The following is a 20,774-nucleotide window of genomic DNA, read 5'->3' on the forward strand; positions in this document are numbered from 1 at the left end:
CATTTTTATGGAAAATGGCCCTTATGGAGATAAGAAAAAATTGCTGACATATGCAGAAAACAAGTGGAGACTGGAAGCTATTGCCTAAAGGGCTGTCTTTTGCCAGCTGATCCTGGAGAGGAAACCCTTCCAGAAGCTTCACTCTACAGATGAAGACTGCATTGTATAGAGCATGAAAAAGAAAGATTCCACTTTATGACCTTTCCAGGTTTACTGTTCTAACCATCTGATTCCCCAGTCTCCCACTGTATTCCTGGCAAGAAGACAGAAGTGGAGGAGAGCCTGTGTCTGAGAAACTTCTTCTGCTGTTAAACATCCAGGAAAACGGTACAGATGAACCGATTTGCAGGGCAGGAGTAGAGATACGGATGTAGAGAGTGGACACGGAAAAGGAGAGGATGAGAGGAACTGAGAGTAGCATTGGCATATACATACTACCATGTATAAAATCTGAAAGAGGAAATGACAACCTATTCTAGTATTCTTGCCTAGAGAATGCCAAGGACAGAGGAACCTGGTGGGCTATAGTTCTAGGGATAGCAAAGAGTCAGAAACAATTTAATGCTGTTCATGACATGTCTAAAATAGATAACTAGTTGGAAGTTGCTGCAAGCAGAGGCAGCTCACCTTGGTGCTCATGATGACCCAGAGGTGGGATGTGCAGGATAGAGAGGGGCTAGAGGGAGGGATACATGTGCACATATGGCTGATTCATGTTGTACAGCGGAAAATAACAGCGTTGTCAAGCAATTTCAGTCCAATAAAGAAGAAAACGATAAAAGGAGGCACATCTGGCACATAGAGAGGAAAGGTAATGGCAGAAGTTCCATGCACTGCATGCATCTTCCTTTTTCTTATTTGGGTAAATTGTTCCTTTAGAGCTAGGTTGTTCATATCCTTATGTTCAAAGGTTAATGGTTAATTGGGAAGTAGTTCAGAATTTGACACACAGTTGGTGCTTAAATTTATGAATTGGTGTGTGAACAAATCCCCCAGTGTAAGAACAAGGCATATTAGATTTGGGTGTGATTTTAATTTTTTTAAGCTTTATTCTTTTAAAGACATTGATCTAGCTTTGTCGCCTCTAGGAATGAACAAAGAAGCCTGTTTTTATGGGCTGATGAAGCAGACATCTCACAGTTTGTCAGAGATGACTAAAATAAATGTCTATCTTAATAAAATGAGAAATTATTTATATGACTAAAAATAATCTAGAAGCCAAAAAATTATTTCCTGGTGAAGAAAGAGCTTATGAATTATTGTCAGTGTGAAGCGTCTTTACTATATAATCCCTTCCCTGCTTTTTGAGAGACCAAGAGAGTAAAAAGACTGTGGCAGATTTAATGATTTTCTTTATCTACTAGACAGACAAATGCTATTTTCTGAAATATAATTCCCCGGATTTTGAAGTTAAAGCACATAAAGAAGGAAGTGTGGTTTAAAGTTTTCTGGAGAAAGCAAATTGTACCCATAGAAAGGCAGCAGACCCTGCAGTGCTTTGAGAATGTAAAGTAATTAGCCTCCAACTAATAAAAATAAATGGAAAGTAAAATAAAATAAAAAGCAGAGATTAAAAAAAAAAGAAAATGAAACCATTCATTTGCCCAGCCTCAGACATCTACGTGTGTCTTCTGCCTAAAAACTCAGCCCAACTAAATGCTTCAGGATCTTTTCTTCACAATTCATCCTCTTGTCTATCAGTGCAAAGCAAGTCCATACATGAAATCTCTTCTCAGCAAAACTGAGTGCCAACGAGACACAACTATATGTACTAGATATTTTTCATGGAGATGCAGAGAAAAATCAAGATAAGATGAGGCCTCATCACCCCAAGAAGCTTACAGTGTAGTTGGAGAGTCAGTGCTTCTAACATCTTTAATAGCAGGTAATGGGGGAAGAGCCTCCTTTTTTTAGGAAGCTGTGAGCTTCTCTGATAGCATGCAGTGAGAAAATAGCACATTTCTCTTGGGTATTTATTTTTATCTAATTTTTAACATTTCTATTTTTGTATCTTTTTGAAAGTGTGCTCAGTTGCTAAGTCACGTCCGACTCTTTGCGACTCCCTGGACTGTGGCCCACCAGTCTCCTCTGTCTATGGAATTTTCCAGGCAAGAATACTTGAGTGGGTTGCCATGCCCTCCTCCAGGGGATCTTCCCGACCCAGGGATGGAACCCTTGTCTCCTGCATCTCCTTCATTGGCAGGCAGATTCTTTACCACTGTGACATCTGGAAAGCCCATTTATTTAAAAGTACACATGTTATACTAGTACCCTAGCAAATGTTGGTAGCTGTAATCATGAATCAAGGATGTGAACTTATTCTGTGGGGCTATTGCCTTACTGATAGAGACACATGCTACGGTCATTCTGGAGACCATTGAACATAACTGGCACTGTGTTTTATGAACTATCTTTCTAAAAAACTGTCCATCCACAGCAATGGGCCTGGGACAGTGTGGCATTCTAGTAGGTATGTAGATAGAGAGGCCATGTTTAGGGAAAGCAGTTATTGAGGTTTGTTTCCAGGTATTAGATAAACCATCATAAAATTTGATGCTAATAGACTACTTGTCATCAGATTTCCATCTGGTAACAGCAGAATTACATGCAAAGCAGAAGAGAGACATTATTTTTCTTGATATATAACCTGGCAACTGAAGTTTCTCTTCCCCTCTCATTTATTCAGTTTTCTTTTTCAAAATTGTAGAAAGCTGCAAGGTGGATGGGTGGTATTTTTCTTTCAACTTTTGTGACCTTTATGCCAATTATATGATTCTGGATGCAAAAGTTAATGAGATTGATGTTTTGCAAAAGAGATTGGAAATTTTAGATACCAGCATAAGTGCCCCACTTACTCACCCATGAAATATTGTCAAAGAAATGCCTTTAACAGTGACTTTATTTTGTTGATTTACAGCTGCGCTGAGTCTTCGTTGCTGTGAGTGGGCTTTCTTCAGTTGCCGCAAGCGGGGGCTGCTCCCTACTTCCAGCGCACAGGCTTCTGTTGGGGTGGCTTCTCTTGTTGCGGGCTCTAGGGCGCACCGGCTTCAGTAGTTGTGGCGAACAGGCTTGGTTGCTCTGCAGGATGTGGGATCTTCCTGGATCAGGGGTCAAACCCTTTTTCCCAGTGTTGGCTAAGTCACTTCAGTTGTGTCCAACTCTGTGCAACCCCATGGACTGCAGCCTGTCAGAGTTCTCTGCCCATGGGATACTCCAGGCAAGAATACTGGAAGGGTTGCCATGCCCTCCCCAAGGGGATCTTCTTGACCTAGGGGTCAAACCTGCATCTCCTACCTCTACCTGTTTGGCAGGTGGATTCTTAACCACTGGACCACAAAGGAAGTCCATAGCTGCAGCATTTTTGCTGGGACTGATAGCTTATGGTGAACGACGTTTGATTCATGATCTCCGAAGAAGAATATTGAGCTTTGGGACCAGGGACCAGGCTTGATCACTCTAGAGCTTTTGTGCAGCAGAGTTCTATTAAAGTAAGAAAAGGGACAGAGAAATCTTCTGATACAGACATCATCAGATGGGGGACGGAGAGTGCCCCCCTTGCTAGTATTTCCGTTCAGTTCATCTAGGTCACTCAGTCATGTCTGACTCTGCGACCCCATGGACTGTAGCGCGCAAGCCTTCCCTGTCCATCACCAACTCCCGGAGTTTACTCAAACTCATGTCCATTGAGTCGGTGATGCCATCCAACTACCTCATCCTCTGTCGTCCCCTTCCCCTCACACCTTCAATCTTTTCCAGCATCTGGGTCTTTTCAAATGAGTCAGCTCTTTGTATCATGTGGCCAGAGTATTGGACTTTCAGCTTTAGTATCAGTCCTTCCAATGAACACCCAGGATAATCTCCTTTAGGATGGACTGGTTGGAGCTCCTTGCAGTCCAAGGGACTCTCAAGAGCCTTCTCCAACTCCACAGTTCAAAAGCATCAATTCTTCGGCACTCAGCTTTCTTTGTAGTCCAACTCTCACATCCATACATGACTACTGGAAAACCCATAGCTTTGACTAGACGAACTTTTATTGGAAAAGTAATGTCTCTGCTTTTTAATACGCTGTCTGTGTTGGTCATAACTTTTCTTCCAAGGAGCAAGCATCTTTTAATTTCGTGGCTGCAGTCACCATCTGCAGTGATTTTGGAGCCTAAAATATAAAGTCTGTCACTGTTTTCACTGGTCACTGTTTTCACTGTTTTCCCATCTATTTGCCATGAAGTGATGGGACAAGATGCCATGATCTTAGTTTTCTGAATGCTGAGTTTTAAGCGAACTTTTTCACTCTCTTCTTTCACTTTCATCAAGAGGCTCTTTAGTTCTTCTTCACTTTCAGCCATGAGGGTGGTGTCATCTGCATATCTGAGGTTGTTGATATTTATTCTGGAAATCTTGATTCCAGCTTGTGCTTCATCCAGCCTGGTATTTTTCATGATGTCCTCTGCATATAAGTTAAATAAGCACGGTGACAATATACAGCCTTGACGTACTCCTTTTCCTATTTGGAACCAGTCTGTTGTTCCATGTCCAGTTCTACCTGTTGCTTCCTTACCTGCATACAGGTTTCTCAAGAGGTAGGTCAGGTGGTCTGGTATTCCTATCTCCTTCAGAATTTTCCACAGTTTATTGTGATCCACAGTCAAAGGCTTTGGCATGGTTAATAAAGCAGAAATAGATGTTTTCCTGGAAACCTCTTGCTTTTTTGATGATCCAGTGGATGTTGGCAATTTGATCTCTGGTTCCTCTGCCTATTATAAAACCAACTTGAACATCTGGAAGTTCACAGTTCATGTATTGTTGAAGACTGGCTTGGAGAATTTTGAGCATTACTTTATTAGCATATGAGATGAGTGCAATTGTGTGGTAGTTTGAGCATTGCTTGGCATTTCCTTCCTTTGGGCTTGGAATGAAAACTGGCCTTTTCCAGTCCTGTGGCCACTGCTGTGTTTTCCAGATTTGCTGGCGTATTGAGTGCAGCACTTTCACAGCATCATCTTTTAGGATTTGAAATAGCTCAACTGGACTTCCATCACCTCCACTAGCTTTGTTTGTAATGATGCTCCCCAAGGCCCACTTGAATTCACATTCCAGGATGTCTGGCTGTAGGTGAGTGATCACACCATCGTGATTATCTGGGTCATCAAGATCATTTTTGTATAGTTCTTCTGTGTGTTCTTGCCACCTCTTCTTAATATCTTCCGCTTCTGTTAGGTGCATACCATTTCTGTCCTTTATTGAGCCCATCTTTGCATGAATGTTCCCTTGATATCTCTAATATTTTTGAAGAGATCTCTAGTCTTTCCCATTCTGTTGTTTTCCTCTATTTCTTTGCATTGATCACTGAGGAAGGCTTTCTTATCTCTCCTGGCTATTCTTTGGAACTCTGCATTCAAATGGGAATATCTTTCCTTTCTCCTTTGCTTTTCACTTCTCTTCTTTTCTAAGCTATTTGTAAGGCCTCCTCAGACAACCATTTTAGTTTTTTGCATTTCTTTTTTGGGTATTGTTTTGATCCCTGTCTCCTGTACAATGTCATGAAACTCCGTCCATAGTTCTTCAGGCACTCTGGGTATCAGGTCTAGTCCCTTAAATCTATTTCTGACTCCCACTGTATAATCTGTAAGGGATTTGATTTACATCATACTCGATAGTCTAGTGGTTTTTCCCTACTTTCTTCAATTTAAGTCTGAATTGACAATAAGGAGTTCATGATCTGAGCCACAGTCAGTTCCCGGTCTTGTTTTTGCTGAATGTATAGAGCTTTTCCACCTTTGGCTGCAAAGCATTAATCAGTCTGATTTCAGTGTTGACCATCTGGTGATGTCCATGTGTAGAGTCTTCTCTTGTGTTATTGGAAGAGGGTGTTTGCTATGACCAGTGTGTTCTCTTGGCAAAAGTCTATTAGCCTTTGCCCTACTTTATTTTGTATTCCAAGGGCAAATTTGCCTGTTACTCCAGGTGTTTCTTGACTTCCTACTTTTGCATTTCAGTCCCCTATAATGAAAAGGACATCTTGTTTGGGTGTTAGTTCTAGAAGGTCTTATAGGTCTTTATAGAACCGTTCAACTTCAGCTTGTTCAGCATTACTGGTCAGGGCATAGACTTGGATTACCATGATATTGAATGGTTTCTCTTGGAAACAGATTATTCTGTTTTTGAGATTGCATGCAAGTACTAGTCTTCAGCAAGGGAATTATATACTTTTTAAGTTAATTTTTACAATAAATCAAAAGAATGTCTCAAGGTTGTAAAAATTTTACTAGACCCACTCCCACAATTTACATTTTAAGATAACCGGATTAGAACTTAACAACAGAAAGATTTTGCCAGACCCGCTGCCATAGTATACATTCTAAGATATCAGGATTGGTCAGAAGGTTTTCAGGAAGGAGGGACTATCCTCAAGCAGGATACTGAGTTGTATGTTGTGTAAGCATCAGTTCCGGGCTTAAAGAAAAAAATATTTTATGTGACTAAGACTAAGGAATGTAGAGGAAAAAAAGATGTTTGTCCTTTTCTCCTCCTCAAGAATTCCAGACCCCTATCTCCTACTTGAGAGTCTCAGAACCCTTTTTCCTCCTGGGGGGGCCCAGACTTCTTATCAACCTGCCCAGGAATTGACTCTCTCAGGACTATCACACAACATTTACAAAACTGTTAAGGGTAACACAAAGGGCATAAAAAAGCAAAAATCACCTTGATCTAATTTAAAATAGTTTATGAAAGTATATTTTTCTAGTTTTGTGTGTGGCTTAATTTCTGCACTTCTTATTTATTCTTTCTGGGTACTAGGGTCATCTGCTATAAAACAGAAAATTTGTTTGAGATAAACTCTTACATTCCTTTGCTCTGAAGTGTTATGATTTTATGACAATGTGCTTAGGTATTTGTTTCAGATATGTATGGAATATTCTTGGCAGTATTTCAACTTGTATCAGCTAAATTTTTCATTGAAAAGGTTTCTTTACCAAGTTTTTAGTCTCTCCAGATACCGTTGGGTTCTACCATCATCCCCCAGCTCCTGGCACCCATTTGGCTAACAACATTTTTACTTTCCTTACTATTTCTTCATAAGTCAGTTATCCCACAGTAAACTATTTTTATTCATTCAACCAAAACTTAATCAATTTATCCCTCAATAAATATACATTGACAACCAGCACTGAGACTGATCCACGCCTTCTGTGATGAATGCACAGACATGGCTCAGTCTTTCCCTTCTTCAGGCTTTCTTACTATTTTCTTCACATAACTTACATAGCAAATGCTTATTACATCATTTTATTGTTAAGTGTTTAGGTGCTTCTCTCTTGAAAAGGGAGGGTCTACTTCATTTATCTTGTGGCTGACTATCATAGCAAGTACTAGACAGAGATTTCTTAGATTGAATCTCCATCTTCCATTACTACACAACAATGATGCCATAACTCTGATTGACTCATAGCATTAATGGTAATTATCATAACAATGCAATTATTTTAGAATACAAACCTGACTAATGCAGGGAAATGAGATAACTTTACTGTTACTTTCAATGGTAAATATTAGACATACTCTCTATTCCCCCCAAGTTATAGCTATTTTTCACAGGTTAAGTTTAAATTAATAATGACAACCACAAATAATTTACCTCTGATAATTATAGTCCAATAAGTTTTATTATTTGGAAAAATTACCACTTAGAAATGGACCATTTGACATTTCTGAGGGACTAAGTCAGGCTGCTCACTATGTCTCAGAAGGAGTCTTTTAAATATAGTAACAAAAGCTGAAGTGGGGAAAAACCAAATACATGTTAATGAATCAACACTGCCAATTCTTACTGAAGATCTCCAATTTTGACCTCACTTGAGGTAAAGAGAGCTGAGAAGGAAAAGAAAACTGATGACAGGGAAGGAAAAGTGGTAGGAAAAAGCTGGATCTGTGAAAAGTCGTAGACTTGGAGAACGTCTGGTTCAGCCCCACAATATATTCAAGACTGCCAGGCCTCCTTTTCTATATGTGCTCTATCTTAAATATTTTTAAAAATAGCTTTGGTTTAAAATGTCCTCCAAGATATTTCGGTTCTCCTTCTTGCAGTCCCAAGCTTGGGGTCCATCAATGTGTAACTGCCCGTCTGCAGAGTTCAGAACTCAAGTCCCCATCCAAAACAGCCAGGAGAACTGGCAAAAGGTAGTTCTGAAATTTGGAATGAATGAGGCTCCTTCCCAGAGGGTGACCCAGGTAACAAGTCTAAAAGGTGCTGGAGCACTGATAACAGATTGACAGGTGGCCAAGGCAGCCTGCGTCTGGATGATGCTGGCACTGCATCCTCTATTCCAGGAGCTGGAATAAAGCACAGCCCTGCTTTTGGCAGCAGACAGACCTCTCACCCTGGTCTGGTTTCATCAGGGAAGTGATGGGTTCTAAGCATCATTCCTTTTCAGAAGCAAAAATCAAGCTTAACTTCCTTCCAGATTCCCTCTTTAAGGTCCTATCACCTGTACTCTCAAGTTCTTGACCTGTTAATGGACAAAACCATCTACTTTCTCTGAAAAAGAAAATACAGAGAAAATTACCTTTCAAAGGACTCAACATTCATGACAAAAAATCTGGAAAAGGAAGTTTGGTTGGAAGTTCACTTTGCATCTTCTTAATTTCTCAGTTTAATGTGATAGGCAAATTATTCCTCATTCCCTCTCCCAGGGAATTCAGTTGCTTTAAAGGGGTTGTGGACTAATGGACCAAAGATATTTTTAAAAATATTTAAGATAGAGCACATATAGAGGAAAAAATGTGTAACTTAAACAAACAGATCAATGATTTACGTCTCACTCACATGTCATGACCCAGGTCAAGACACAAGACATATCTATAGCCCAGAAGCCCCCTCAGTGTTCTTCATAATCACAATTTGTTGTCTGAATTGCCCCTTTCAAGACTGGCAGATGTCCCCAGAAGAAAGGCAGATCCCACAATTAAAGCCGTAATTCTCCACTGTCTTGTGAAAGTGTTTTTAAGCCTATGTTTTTGGTCCAGGTCTTAAGTTGCCTGCAATGGGAAAGTCATTCCAAATGATCTGTCCAATGCTCCATTATTGAAATGGAAACCACACGAGTCTCCCCTGTTGGTATTTATTCTTTTTGTGTCTCACAGTGATTCTTCCTTTCAAAGATGATCAAGGTGTCTCTCTGACAGTCTTGCTGCTCAGCCAGTATCAATAACCCACGTTTTTATCTAGGACAGGGCTTTCTATTACCTGGAAAAAAGAAAATTAATGTCCAAAGAGATGTGGTAAAGTGTCTGTTTTTAGAGGAACTCATATTTCCTGATTACTGTGGACCTCCTGACACTGTTAAACTTGGTCAGAATTTGAAAAGTGAGATTAAAGTTACTGAAATAATTTAATGGTTATTTTCCTTCCAGCCCCAACTCCAGCTCTGTGGAAAATCTGAAAGTACAGTTAGTTAGGCATATCCAGAGTTTTCTGTATTCCAGTTGCTATCCATGATAGGAATTCAGAGAGGGGTTAGGGCAGAATGAAAGATGGTAGGAGTTAGGTTATATAGGATTCTCCTGAATAAGTCTGTAGTGAGTGACTCTGTTTATTTCATGAAAGAGATAAAAAAGAGTGTGTTTTATTGCCTCCATAATTAAACTCAGGCAGTTTGCAAAACTGGAAATTTTTTCTAAGAAGACTGCTGAAGCGCTTTGGAACTTCTATAGAAAAATCTCCCCTAACAGCTTAATATTGATCCTCAGATAATTGTTGGCACCTCTCTAGTTTCTTCCTGAAATCCCCCCAAAAGGAGAAGAGAAAATGACTTCCAATCCTACTTCCAATCCTACTGAGGACTTTTCCATTACAATTGTGAGGGGAAGAGATATGGATATGAAAATGTATAAAAAGTATCCTGCGATTGCAGTGCATACAGTATCCGTTCTTTGTCCACTGTGTCATCAGACATCTTTAGTGTGTGAGAGCTGGGGCAGTGCCACCTGACCTAGAGACAAACTGGTGATGGACTCCAGCATCACCCCTTCATAGATGCAAGATTAAGGCTCGCTTTCTTCCCTCCAGGTTTCCGCTTTAGGGTTCCACCTCCTTTGCTGGTGGCTCAGAGGGTCTCCCTGGGGGCTCAGATGGTAAAGAATCTGCCTGCAGTGCAGGAGACCTGGGTTCTATCCCTGGGTTGGGAAGATTTCCAGAAGATAATGGCAACCCACTCCAGTGTTCTTGCCTGGAGAATTCTGTGGACAGAGGAGCCTGGTGGGCTACAGTCCATGGGGTCGCACAGAGTCAGACATGATTGAGTGACTCACCCTCCACCACCTCTACGTTTAAGTCCTCAACCCCAGAATGGAGATTGTCACCTTCTTTCTCAGAATAAAAACATGAATGAAATCACCTTTTAATAGAGTCAATATACACAGTATAAAATGTCTGGAGAAAGAAGGCTGGCTGGGGGGACTACTACATGGAGACCCAGTGACTGGTTCACTCCCAGCAGCGTAAGACACTGTGGTGATGGGAGACAACCAGAGATTGCCTTCACTTTCACAAGGAAACTGAAGGATTCTCCAAAGGATAAAGAAACTGCAAGATTATCACATCTTTAAATTTGCTTTGTCACTAAAATAGCTTGGTGACCAAGTCTGATGACTTGCATATCTGTTTTATTTCCTCTCCCAAGTTACCTGATTTGGAAATTTAAAATATCACCCCCCCTTTTTTTAATGTTTGTTTTCAACCATCTATCACCTGAAGAATTCTAAAATCAATTATAGTATACTTCAGTAAACAACAAGAAAAGGCTAAAGTGGACAATAGGGAGAGATGAGAAAGGTAAAAACACTGGAAAAGAACCTGAAGTTTAAAAGGAGCAAGTAGGCAGGAAAATTAGGCAATCATAAAGCGGTCCTTGGGTGCCCCTTAGTACATGAGCTGCATCTCCTCATAGCTGAGAGGAGAGAGAAGAATTGGTGCTCACACCAGTGTGGGGAGAACAGTTCTGTGTAGAGGAACCAGGAACATTAGTGTCTTGGAGGGAGAAAGGACCTGGTGGGTTTGAGGAGTCCATCATATGGTGTAGAAATAGGGCAGGAGACGGTTTCTTAAGAGTTGGATGAGAGAGGACCTGTGTCTGTCCTGTAGAAGACATGGACAAAGTCTGTTACTATTTTATTCACCAACAATGTCTACATTTATACTTTTACCAACTGTTGCTGAAAGATATAAACATCCGAAAGGCATCTTTAGGATGGGATGGAATATAATCAGGGACTTGTGAAGAAATCACTACTCGATTACAGGGCAGAACTGTTCGTTTATATTTTAATGAGTTTTTACTACAGTATAGCTGATTTACACGTTGTGTTAGCTTCTGCTCTATAGCACAGTGAGTCAGTTTGGCATATACATATACATTCACACATACATATGTAAACATGTATATTTATATACACATTTGCACACATTTACATATACATATACATATATCCACTCATTTTTAGATTCTGTTCCCACATCAGTCTTTACAGAGTATTGAGTAAACTTCCTGTGCTATACAGTAGGTTTTTAATAGTTATCTACTTTATATGTAATAGTGTGCGGCCAAGTCACTTCAGTCATGTCCGACTCTTTGCCAACCCTGTGGACTGTAGCCCACCAGGCTCCTCTGTCCATTGGATTCTCCAGGCAAGAATACTGGAGTGGGTTGCCATTTCATCCTCCAGGGGATCTTCCAGACCTAGGGGTTGAATCCGAGTCCCCTGTGTCTCCCGCATTGGCAGATGGGTTCTTTACTGCTAGCACCAGCCGAGAAGCCCATGTAGTAAGTAGTATGTATATGTCAATCCCCGTCTCTCGGTTTATCCTTCTCTCTTTCCCCCTTGGTAACCATGTTTGTTTCATCTATCTGTGACTCTGTCTTTATTCTGTAAATAGGTTCATTTGTACATTTTTTAGATTCCACATTTAAGCGATACCATATGGCATTTGGTTTTGTCTGACTTACTTTACTCAGTGTGACAGTGTCTAGATCCATCCATGTCACTGCAAAATGGCACATTTAATTCATTTTTATGGCCGAGTAATATTCCATTGCATATAGGTACCACATTCATTTTTCTGTTGATGAACATTTAAGTTGCTTCCATGTCCTACCTATCTTAAATAGTTCTGCAATGAACTTTGGGGTCCTTGTATATCTTTTTTAATTATGATTTTATCCAAATATATGCCCAGGAATGTGAAGTTGCTGGATCATATCATAGTTCTATTTTTAGTTTTTTATAAGGAAGCTTCATATTGTTCTCCATAGTGCCTGTACCAGTTTATATTCCCACCAACAGTGTAGGAGGGTTCTCTTTTCTCCACATCCTCTCCAGCGTTTGTTGGTGTAGACTTTTGATGATGGCCACTCCAACTGGTGTGAGGTAATACCAATCATTGTAGTTTTGATTTACTTGGAGATGCAGGCCATGCTGCCCACCCCTTGGACTGGCTTTCCTCAGCTGCTGGGGGCTGGGGCCCTCGCCTTCCTGAGCACTAGTAATTAGTGATTTTGAGCATTTTTCCATATGTTTCCTGGTCATCCATATGTCTTTGGAGAAATGTCTATTTAGACCTCTGTCCTCTCTTTGATTAGGTTGTTTGTGTTTTTTATATTGAGCTGCATGAGCTGTTTGTATGTTTTGGAGATTAATCCCTTGTCACTCACTTCATTTGCAAATATTTTCTTCCATTCTATGAAAGAAAATTTTCATTTTGAGGGAAGCACTGTTTAATGGCCACTTCTTATAAGATCATATGATATCATATCATATTATACAATACCAATCATATGATATTGTGCTTACATATTTTGTTCACTGCAACTGAAAAATTTAAATAGAAGACAGAGTTATTGGACTAATCTAAGATAAGATCCCTTTGAGTGTATGTAAGAAAAGAGAAAAAAAGAGCAAGAGGTTGAAGGAGAAGGAAATAGTGAAGGGGAACAGGCATGTCAATAATAATACTATAGATTAAAAGATTTGTTGTGAAGTAGGTGCTGCATGGGAAGCAAAACTGCTCCTACCCCAGTTTGATTTACTCTCTTCCTGGGGAAAGATGATGTGACGGCAATGTAACATGGGGTGTGTAAGTGTTGTAAGAGGTACATGGGTGATATTTGGGGAACAAAATTGAGGGAGAATTAATGTTGTGCTTATGAGGTAACAAGAAAGGGGCAGGCAATGATGGGTAAAATTTAGAGAGATCTTTGTGGTGCAGATGGTAGTTAGTCCCAAGACCACTCTCATGTTGAAGTTAGCCACAGATATGTTCACTTAATCATTCCTTCTCCGAATAGTTATTGAACATCTATTGTGCCAGGTACTTTGCTAGATCTTTGGGGAGATTTTAATGGACAAAAAAGTCCATTAGCATGGAGCTTACACTATAGTAAGGTAAAACAGACAATAAAGGCAAAAAATTAAAATATATTACAGGTATCTGATACTTGGGCCATCTGACGTGAAGAGCAGACTCATTGGAAAAGACCCTGAAGCTGGGTAAGGTTGAAGGCAAGAGAAGAATTGGGAGACAGAGGATGGCAGATGGATGGCATCACTGACTCAATGGACATGAGTTTGAGCAAGCTCTGGGAGAAGGTGAAGGATAGGGAAGTCTGGCATGCTGCAGTCCGTGGATTGCAAAGAGTCAGACACAACTTAGAGACTGAACAATGGCACCGATGTGTTTTGGAGTGCTAATGAGAAAAAAGGATAAAGCCAAGAAGGGGGATATGGTGTTTGTGGTGTGTGATATGGGTATGTGTATCACTGAATAGATCACACAGAGCTTCTCATGTCAGAAGAACAGAGTCTCAGAAGTGTGGTTCTCAGGCCAGTGCAGATGCCTGGTCTTGATCACAATACTGTCCTGAAGGAGAGTTGTTAAATGGTAGAGCGCCACCAGTTACTCTACGGCTTAACAGACGCTATTCTGAAATGCTGTCGAATATTCTGGGAATCTCTAACCTACTGAAATGGAGGGACCCCTAAATGCAGCTGTGGGATTCTTTTAACAGAGCTGGAGACTATTAAAGCTAAAAGAAATGCTACCCATGACCCAAGGCAGCCTTCTAATTTCAAAGTGGTTTGTGGGGTTAAGTGGCTTGCTCAGGGGCACACAGGGGCTTGGTGGCAGGCCTGATGCTCCAATCTAGATTGGCTGCTCCTGGCGCCCTTCTGCTTCCATTTAACCAGCTTGTTTTCTCTTTGCTTCAGCAGAACCACAGGCCTTAGAGAGAGGGAGTGTGACCTTGAAGAAACAGGACTGGATGGAGAGTCAGGGGAAGAGCATTTAATAAGGGGCCACCTTGTGTCAGGCGCAGTCCCGAGTTTCCACTTTTATTGCCCTACAACCACTTAAGCAAGGTTTTATGATTCTATGCCTTTTGATTTTGTTTTAAAGAATGAAAATATGACATATATTCTTTGAAGACTCCTGGGTACCTATCCTCTATTCCATATTCCTTTGTTTTTGTTTTTTTTTTCATGGAAAAATCCACCATCTTGAACTTGATATTTCTTCAGCCCTTGCATAACTTCATATTATTACACTTCATAAGTATACTTCAAAACAATAAATAATATTCTCAGTTTTCAAAATTTTGTCATAATTTTGCTCTAAATGGAGGGTTCTGCAATGTATTTTCCACTTGCAAATCACTTTGGACGTTTATCCAAATCCATACATGAATTCTATTTCATTCATTTCTCCCTTTTAAGTAGACTTTTATTAATATTTTTCAAAGCCCTCTCAGGTTCAAAGAAAAATTGAGCCAAAAGCACCGGTGGTTCCTCTACATCCCCTGCTCCCATACGTACACAGCCTCCCCGACAATCACCATTAGTACCAGGGTGGTACATTTCTTACAACTAATGAGCAAATATTGGTATATTGTTGTTTCCTGAAGTCCATGGTTTACATTAGATTCGTTTTTTTGTTGTTGGTTCTATGGGTTTTGACAAATGCGTAGTATCATATACCCACTATGACAATATAGTTATGACATCTTAACTGTACTATGTATATAACTATACTATATACGTAACTATAAAGGCTACCCACTCCAGTATTCTGGCCTGAAGAATTCCATGGACTCATGAATTCAGAACTCCATGAATTCTGAAGAATTCTATGGGGTTGCAGAGTCCGACACAACTAAGCAACTTTCACACACATACTATACACCATAACTATATCATACAGAATAGTTTCACTCCCGTAAAAATCCTATTCATCCCGCCTTCTCTCACCACCAAACTCATAGCAACCACTGATCTTTTCACTGTCTTCATGGTTTTGCCTTTTCCAGAATGTCTTCTAGTTTGAATCCATACAGTATATAGCATTTTCAGATTGGCTTCTTTCACTAGTCATATGAATTTAAGGTTCCTTCGTCTCTTTTCATGGCTTGACAGCTCATTTCTTTTTAGCACTGAATAATATTCCATTGTCTGGATGTACTACATTTTATTTATCCATTCACTTACTGAAGGACATCTTGGTTGTTTCCAAGTTTTGGCAATTATGAATAAAACTGTGATAAACATCCATGTGCAGATTTTTGTGTAGACATAAGTTTTCAACATCTTTGGGTAAATACCAGGGAGCGGATTGCTGGATTGTATGGTAAGAGTATGTTTAATTTCATAAGAAACTGCCAAATTTTCTTCCAAAGTGGCTCTACTGTATTTAATTTACTTTAATCATGATTGGGAATTCTGTTATTTCAAAATTTATTTACCTATTCTCCCATTAATGAGCAACTAAGTGGTCTGATTTTGTATCCTTGTATATATCTTCTTCAGCACACTGTAAGATTTTCTACGATATGAACCTAGATGTGGAACTTCTGGGTTATGAATAATGTACATATGCTATTCCTTAATTATATATTTTCAAAGTCATTTCCAAAGACATTATGTCAATTAGCATTCAGTATTGCCATACCTAAGTTTTTCATTGAATCTGAGAGCTATGCACTGGAAATTCAATGTTCTTTCAACTTGTGTTTGTCTGATTATGGAGGCTTGAGGATATTCTTATGTATATTGGCTATTTGACTTTTACATTCTGTAAAGTGTATTTTCATATGCTTCGACCATATTAAAGTTGAAATTGTTTATATTTTTCTTATTCGTCTGTAGGAATTCTTTATAGATTCCGGGTAACCACAATAATGACTAACCTCTATAGAGCTTTGCCTTTTGTGTTTCTGAGTATTTTGGATATATCAATACAGTAATTGTCTCAATAACCTAATGAATGAGGAAATTCAGGTATTGAAGAATTAAGTTATTTGCTTAAGATCACACAGCTGTCAGTGATAAATACATAATTTTTAACCAATCTACCTGGCTCCAGAAAAGCTTATTTTGGAATATATCTTTGTTTTTCCTATGAATAGACAGAGTGGGTGAATTTCCATTTCACTTGCTTAATAGTGTATCATATCATTAAAATACTTTAATTGAGATTAATTGCAATACTCTTTAAAACTTGTGATTTTGTTTTTTTAATGAATCATATGGGATGTCAAGATCATAAAGATATTGTCCTATATTGCCTTCTAAAGTAGGTTTTCTATTTCAAATTATGGAATTTGATGTACCTGGATTTTGCTTCTGCTTACCATGTGAAGTAGCTATTTTGTTTTACATTTTCCCCATGTAGATATGGAAATATATTAGCAAAGTATAGTGAAATGTTTATTCTTTCTTCATAATTTGTGAAGTCAACTCTCGTTTATCTAGTTACCTTGGGTCTTCTTCTAGAATTTCTATCCTACTTACTGATTAGTTTACTTATTCTCCTTTCTTTCTCTCTATGTCTGAGATAATAAATTGTCTCCCCTCCTCTCTTAGGAGTGTCCTTGCCTGGAGCATCCCATGGACAGAGAAGCCTGGAGGGCTACAGTCCATAGGGTCACAAAGAGTTGGACATGACTGAAGTGACTTAGCACTCATACACGCTCCTCCCTTATCCTTCTTCCAAAATATCTTTGTTCTTCTTGGTCTTTTTTTCTGTGTGAACTTTAGATTAAGCTTACTAAATTTCATGAAAACCCCTGTGTGATTTTGAATGGAATTACATTGGGATTATATATTAAGGTTTGAAAATGTTGTGTTTTCAACCTATCTTCTTATAGAGAGAGTCAATTCCTAGGCAGGTTGATAAGAAGTCCAGGGTCCCCAAGGAGGAGAAAGGGGTATGGGGCTCTCACGGAGGAGACAGGGGTCTGGAATTCTCAAGGAGGGGGAAAGGACAAGTGTCTTTTTTTTCCCTCTACATTCCTTGGTCTTGATCACATTAAACATTTTTTACTTTAAGCCCAAGCTGATGATTACACAGGAAACAATTCAGTTTAAACTCTGTACTAAGCAGCAATATTATATAGAGATCTATTATAAAAACATCTCTTTCTGCTTTATTGACTATGCCAAAGCCTTTGACTGTGTGGATCACAATAAACTGTGGAAAATTCTGAAAGAGATGGGAATACCAGACCATCTGACCTGCCTCTTGAGAAACCTGTATGCAGGTCAGGAAGCAACAGTCAGAACTGGACATGGAACAACAGACTGGTTCCAAATAGGGACAGGAGTATGTCAAGGCTGTATATTGTCACCGTGCTTGTTTAACTTATATGCAGAGTACATCATGAGAAACACTGGCCTGGGTGAAGCACAAGCTGGAATTAAGATTTCTGTGGGAGAAATATCAATAACCTCAGATATGCAGATGAACACCACCCTTATGGCAGAAAGTGAAGAACTAAAGAGCCTCTTGATGAAAGTGAAAGAGGAGAGTGAAAAAGTTGGCTTAAAGCTCAACATTCAGAAAACAAAGATCATGGCATCCGGTTCCATCACTTCATGGCAAATAGATGGAGAAACAGTGGAAACAGTGGCAGACTTTATTTTGGGGGGCTTCAAAATCACTGCAAATGGTGACTGCAGCCATGAAATTAGAAGACGCTTACTCCTTGGAAGGAAAGTTATGACCAACCTAGACAGCATATTAAAAAGCAGAGATGTTACTTTGCCAACAAAGGTCTGTCTAGTCAAGGCTATGGTTTTTCCAGTGGTCATGTATGGATGTGAGAGTTGGACTGTAAAGAAAGCTGAGTGCCGAAGAATTGATGCTTTTGAACTGTGGTGCTGGAGAAGACCCTTGAGAGTCCCTTGGACAGCAAGGAGATCCAACCAGTCCATCCTAAAGGAAATCAGTCCTGAATATTCATTAGAAGGACTGATGTTGAAGCTGAAACTCCAATACTTTGGCCACCTGATGTGAAGAGCTGACTCATTGGAAAAACCCTGATGCTAGGAAAGATTGAATTCGGGAGGAGAAGGGGACAACAGAGGGTGAGATAGTTGGATGGCATGACCGACTCAGTGGACATGATTTTGAAAAGACTCCGGGAGCTGGTGATGGACAGGGAGGCCTGACATGGTGCAGTCCATGGGGTCGCAGAGAGTTGGCCAGAGTGATCGAACTGAACAACAGTGCACCCTGCTTGAGGACGGTTTCTCCTTCCTGACTGATTAATCCTGTTATCTTAAAATGTATATGATGGGAGTGGGTCTGGTAAGATCTTTCTTTTGTTAAGTTCTAATCCTGTTACCTTAAAATGTGAAATGTGGAAGTGGGTCTGATAAAATTTTTACAACTTTGAGACATTCTTTTGATTTATTGTAATAACTAATGTAAAAAGTATATAACTCCTTTTGCTTAGACTAGTGCAGGGGGCACTCTCCGTCCCCCTTCTGATGTCTATGTCAGAAGCTTTATCTGTCCCTTTTCTTACTTTAATAAAACTCGGCTACACAAAAGCTCTCGAGTGATCAAGCCTGGCCCTTGGTCCTGAAGCTAAATCTCCTTCTTTGGAGATCACCTATCCAACACCCTTTACCATAATTTATCACCATCTATGAGAGGAGTATATTTATTCTTTTATTTGAGTTTGCTCTTATGTTTTGTAACTGTCTCTGAATGATTGTTCAAACATAGAAATGATTTTATGCATCATCTCCAGTTTTTAAAAAACTTTTCAGAAAGTTCTTCTCTTTATTCTTATTCTCTTTCCTCTACTCTATAGAAGTACCTCATTTATTTTTAAAGCTTTTGAATTAAAATATTAACTCATTTTTTTCACTTTTTTTGAGTCAATGCATTAAAAGCTAAATAACTATCCCAGTATAAGCAACCCTATTATATACATCCTACAGATTTTTTAATGTAATAACTTCAGTGCTATTTAACTGAATATTTTGTAATTTTTATTATGATTTCCTGTTTAACTCAGGGCTTACTTAAATCAATTATTTACAATTTTCAAACATATTATTTCATACTTTTTATCAGTGATTTTTGTGTTTTTTTCTCATTTAGCTTTATTGTGATTAGAAAATGTGATCAGCGTGCTGTCAATTTTTCACAAAATTTTGGCACTCCTTTCATTGCTTAGTACATGGTTAATACTTTTATTAATTGTTGCTGATATACTAGAAAATCGTGTGTGTTACTTTGTGGGGGCAGAGATAGGGCCGATATTGAACAATATTACCTTTATCTGAATCCCATTTACTTCTCCTAATGTTTTGTTTGTTTTGGCTATCAGTTTCTCAGAGATATATGAGAATATCCTAATATGATTGTTGAATAATGAATTGATCATTATAAGTCCCTCAGCTCATGCTTTCCGTAGTTTTTGAAGTATGAGGTGATAGTCCGTGGCTCTTTTTTTCTTGGTAAGTCATTGCTATATTATGTAGTGTTTGTCTTCATTAACACTGGCCTTTGTACTTAATACTGATATTTCAGAAGGTTTTCTTAGTATTTGCATGATGCATCCTTTGTACTGTTGTACTTGAACTTTTGTCTGTGGATTTCTTAAAAATGTTTCTTTAGGACCTAGTATCCTTTGATTTAGTACTCCCCCTGCCCATCAGTTTATCGTTTCTAAAGTTTATTTGGTTTTATTTCTTTATTTTGCAGCTTGAGAATCTGACTTTTATTAGATGATTGTGATTCATCTGTATTGATGATATATTTGGACTTATACTATTATACCAGATGTTTGCTTCTTTAATTCTCCAGTTCCAGCTTCTTTTTTAGTAATTTGTTTGTTTTAATTTTTTCTCCACTAATAAGAAATACATGTGCATATCTCAGAGGTTTTTATATACTCACAGAGTTGTGCAGTCAGCGTCACAATCAATTTTAGAATGCTTTCATCAATTACCCCAAATAAATTTCACACAAATTAGCAGTCACTCCTCTTTCTTCTAGGCCTTAGGCTACCACTCATCTGTATTTATTGTGTTTCTATAGATTTACCTCTTCTGACATTTCCTGTAAGAGGCATCATGCAATGTGTGATCCTTTGTGACTGGGTTCTTTCACTTAGCGTAATGTTTTCAGGGATTGCTGATGCTGTCATGGTATCAGTAATTTATTCCTTTTTATTGCCAAATAATATTCCATTGTATGGGTATATCTTTAATTTATACATTTATCAGCTCATGGACATTTGCATTGTTTTCACTTTGGGGCTATTATAAGCTATAATATTAATATATTATATGAATGTTCATCTAAAAGTTTTTATGTGAACATATTTTTATTTCTCTTAGGTATCTACTTGAGTAGAATTGATGGATCTTATGATAACTCTATGTTTAACATTTTGAGGAATTTCCACTGTTTTGCAAAGCACTGCAACTTGTTACAT

General features: G+C 38.9%; 1 long non-coding RNA gene across 1 annotated transcript in view; it reads left to right on the forward strand.

Moving 5' to 3' along the window:
- LOC139031291 (uncharacterized) overlaps positions 1–20,774 on the forward strand; it is a 265,400-nt gene that overhangs the window by 91,721 nt on the left and 152,905 nt on the right. The window lies entirely within an intron of this gene.

Source organism: Odocoileus virginianus, chromosome 26 (genome assembly GCF_023699985.2).
Source record: "Odocoileus virginianus isolate 20LAN1187 ecotype Illinois chromosome 26, Ovbor_1.2, whole genome shotgun sequence".
Classification (NCBI taxonomy): domain Eukaryota; kingdom Metazoa; phylum Chordata; class Mammalia; order Artiodactyla; family Cervidae; genus Odocoileus; species Odocoileus virginianus.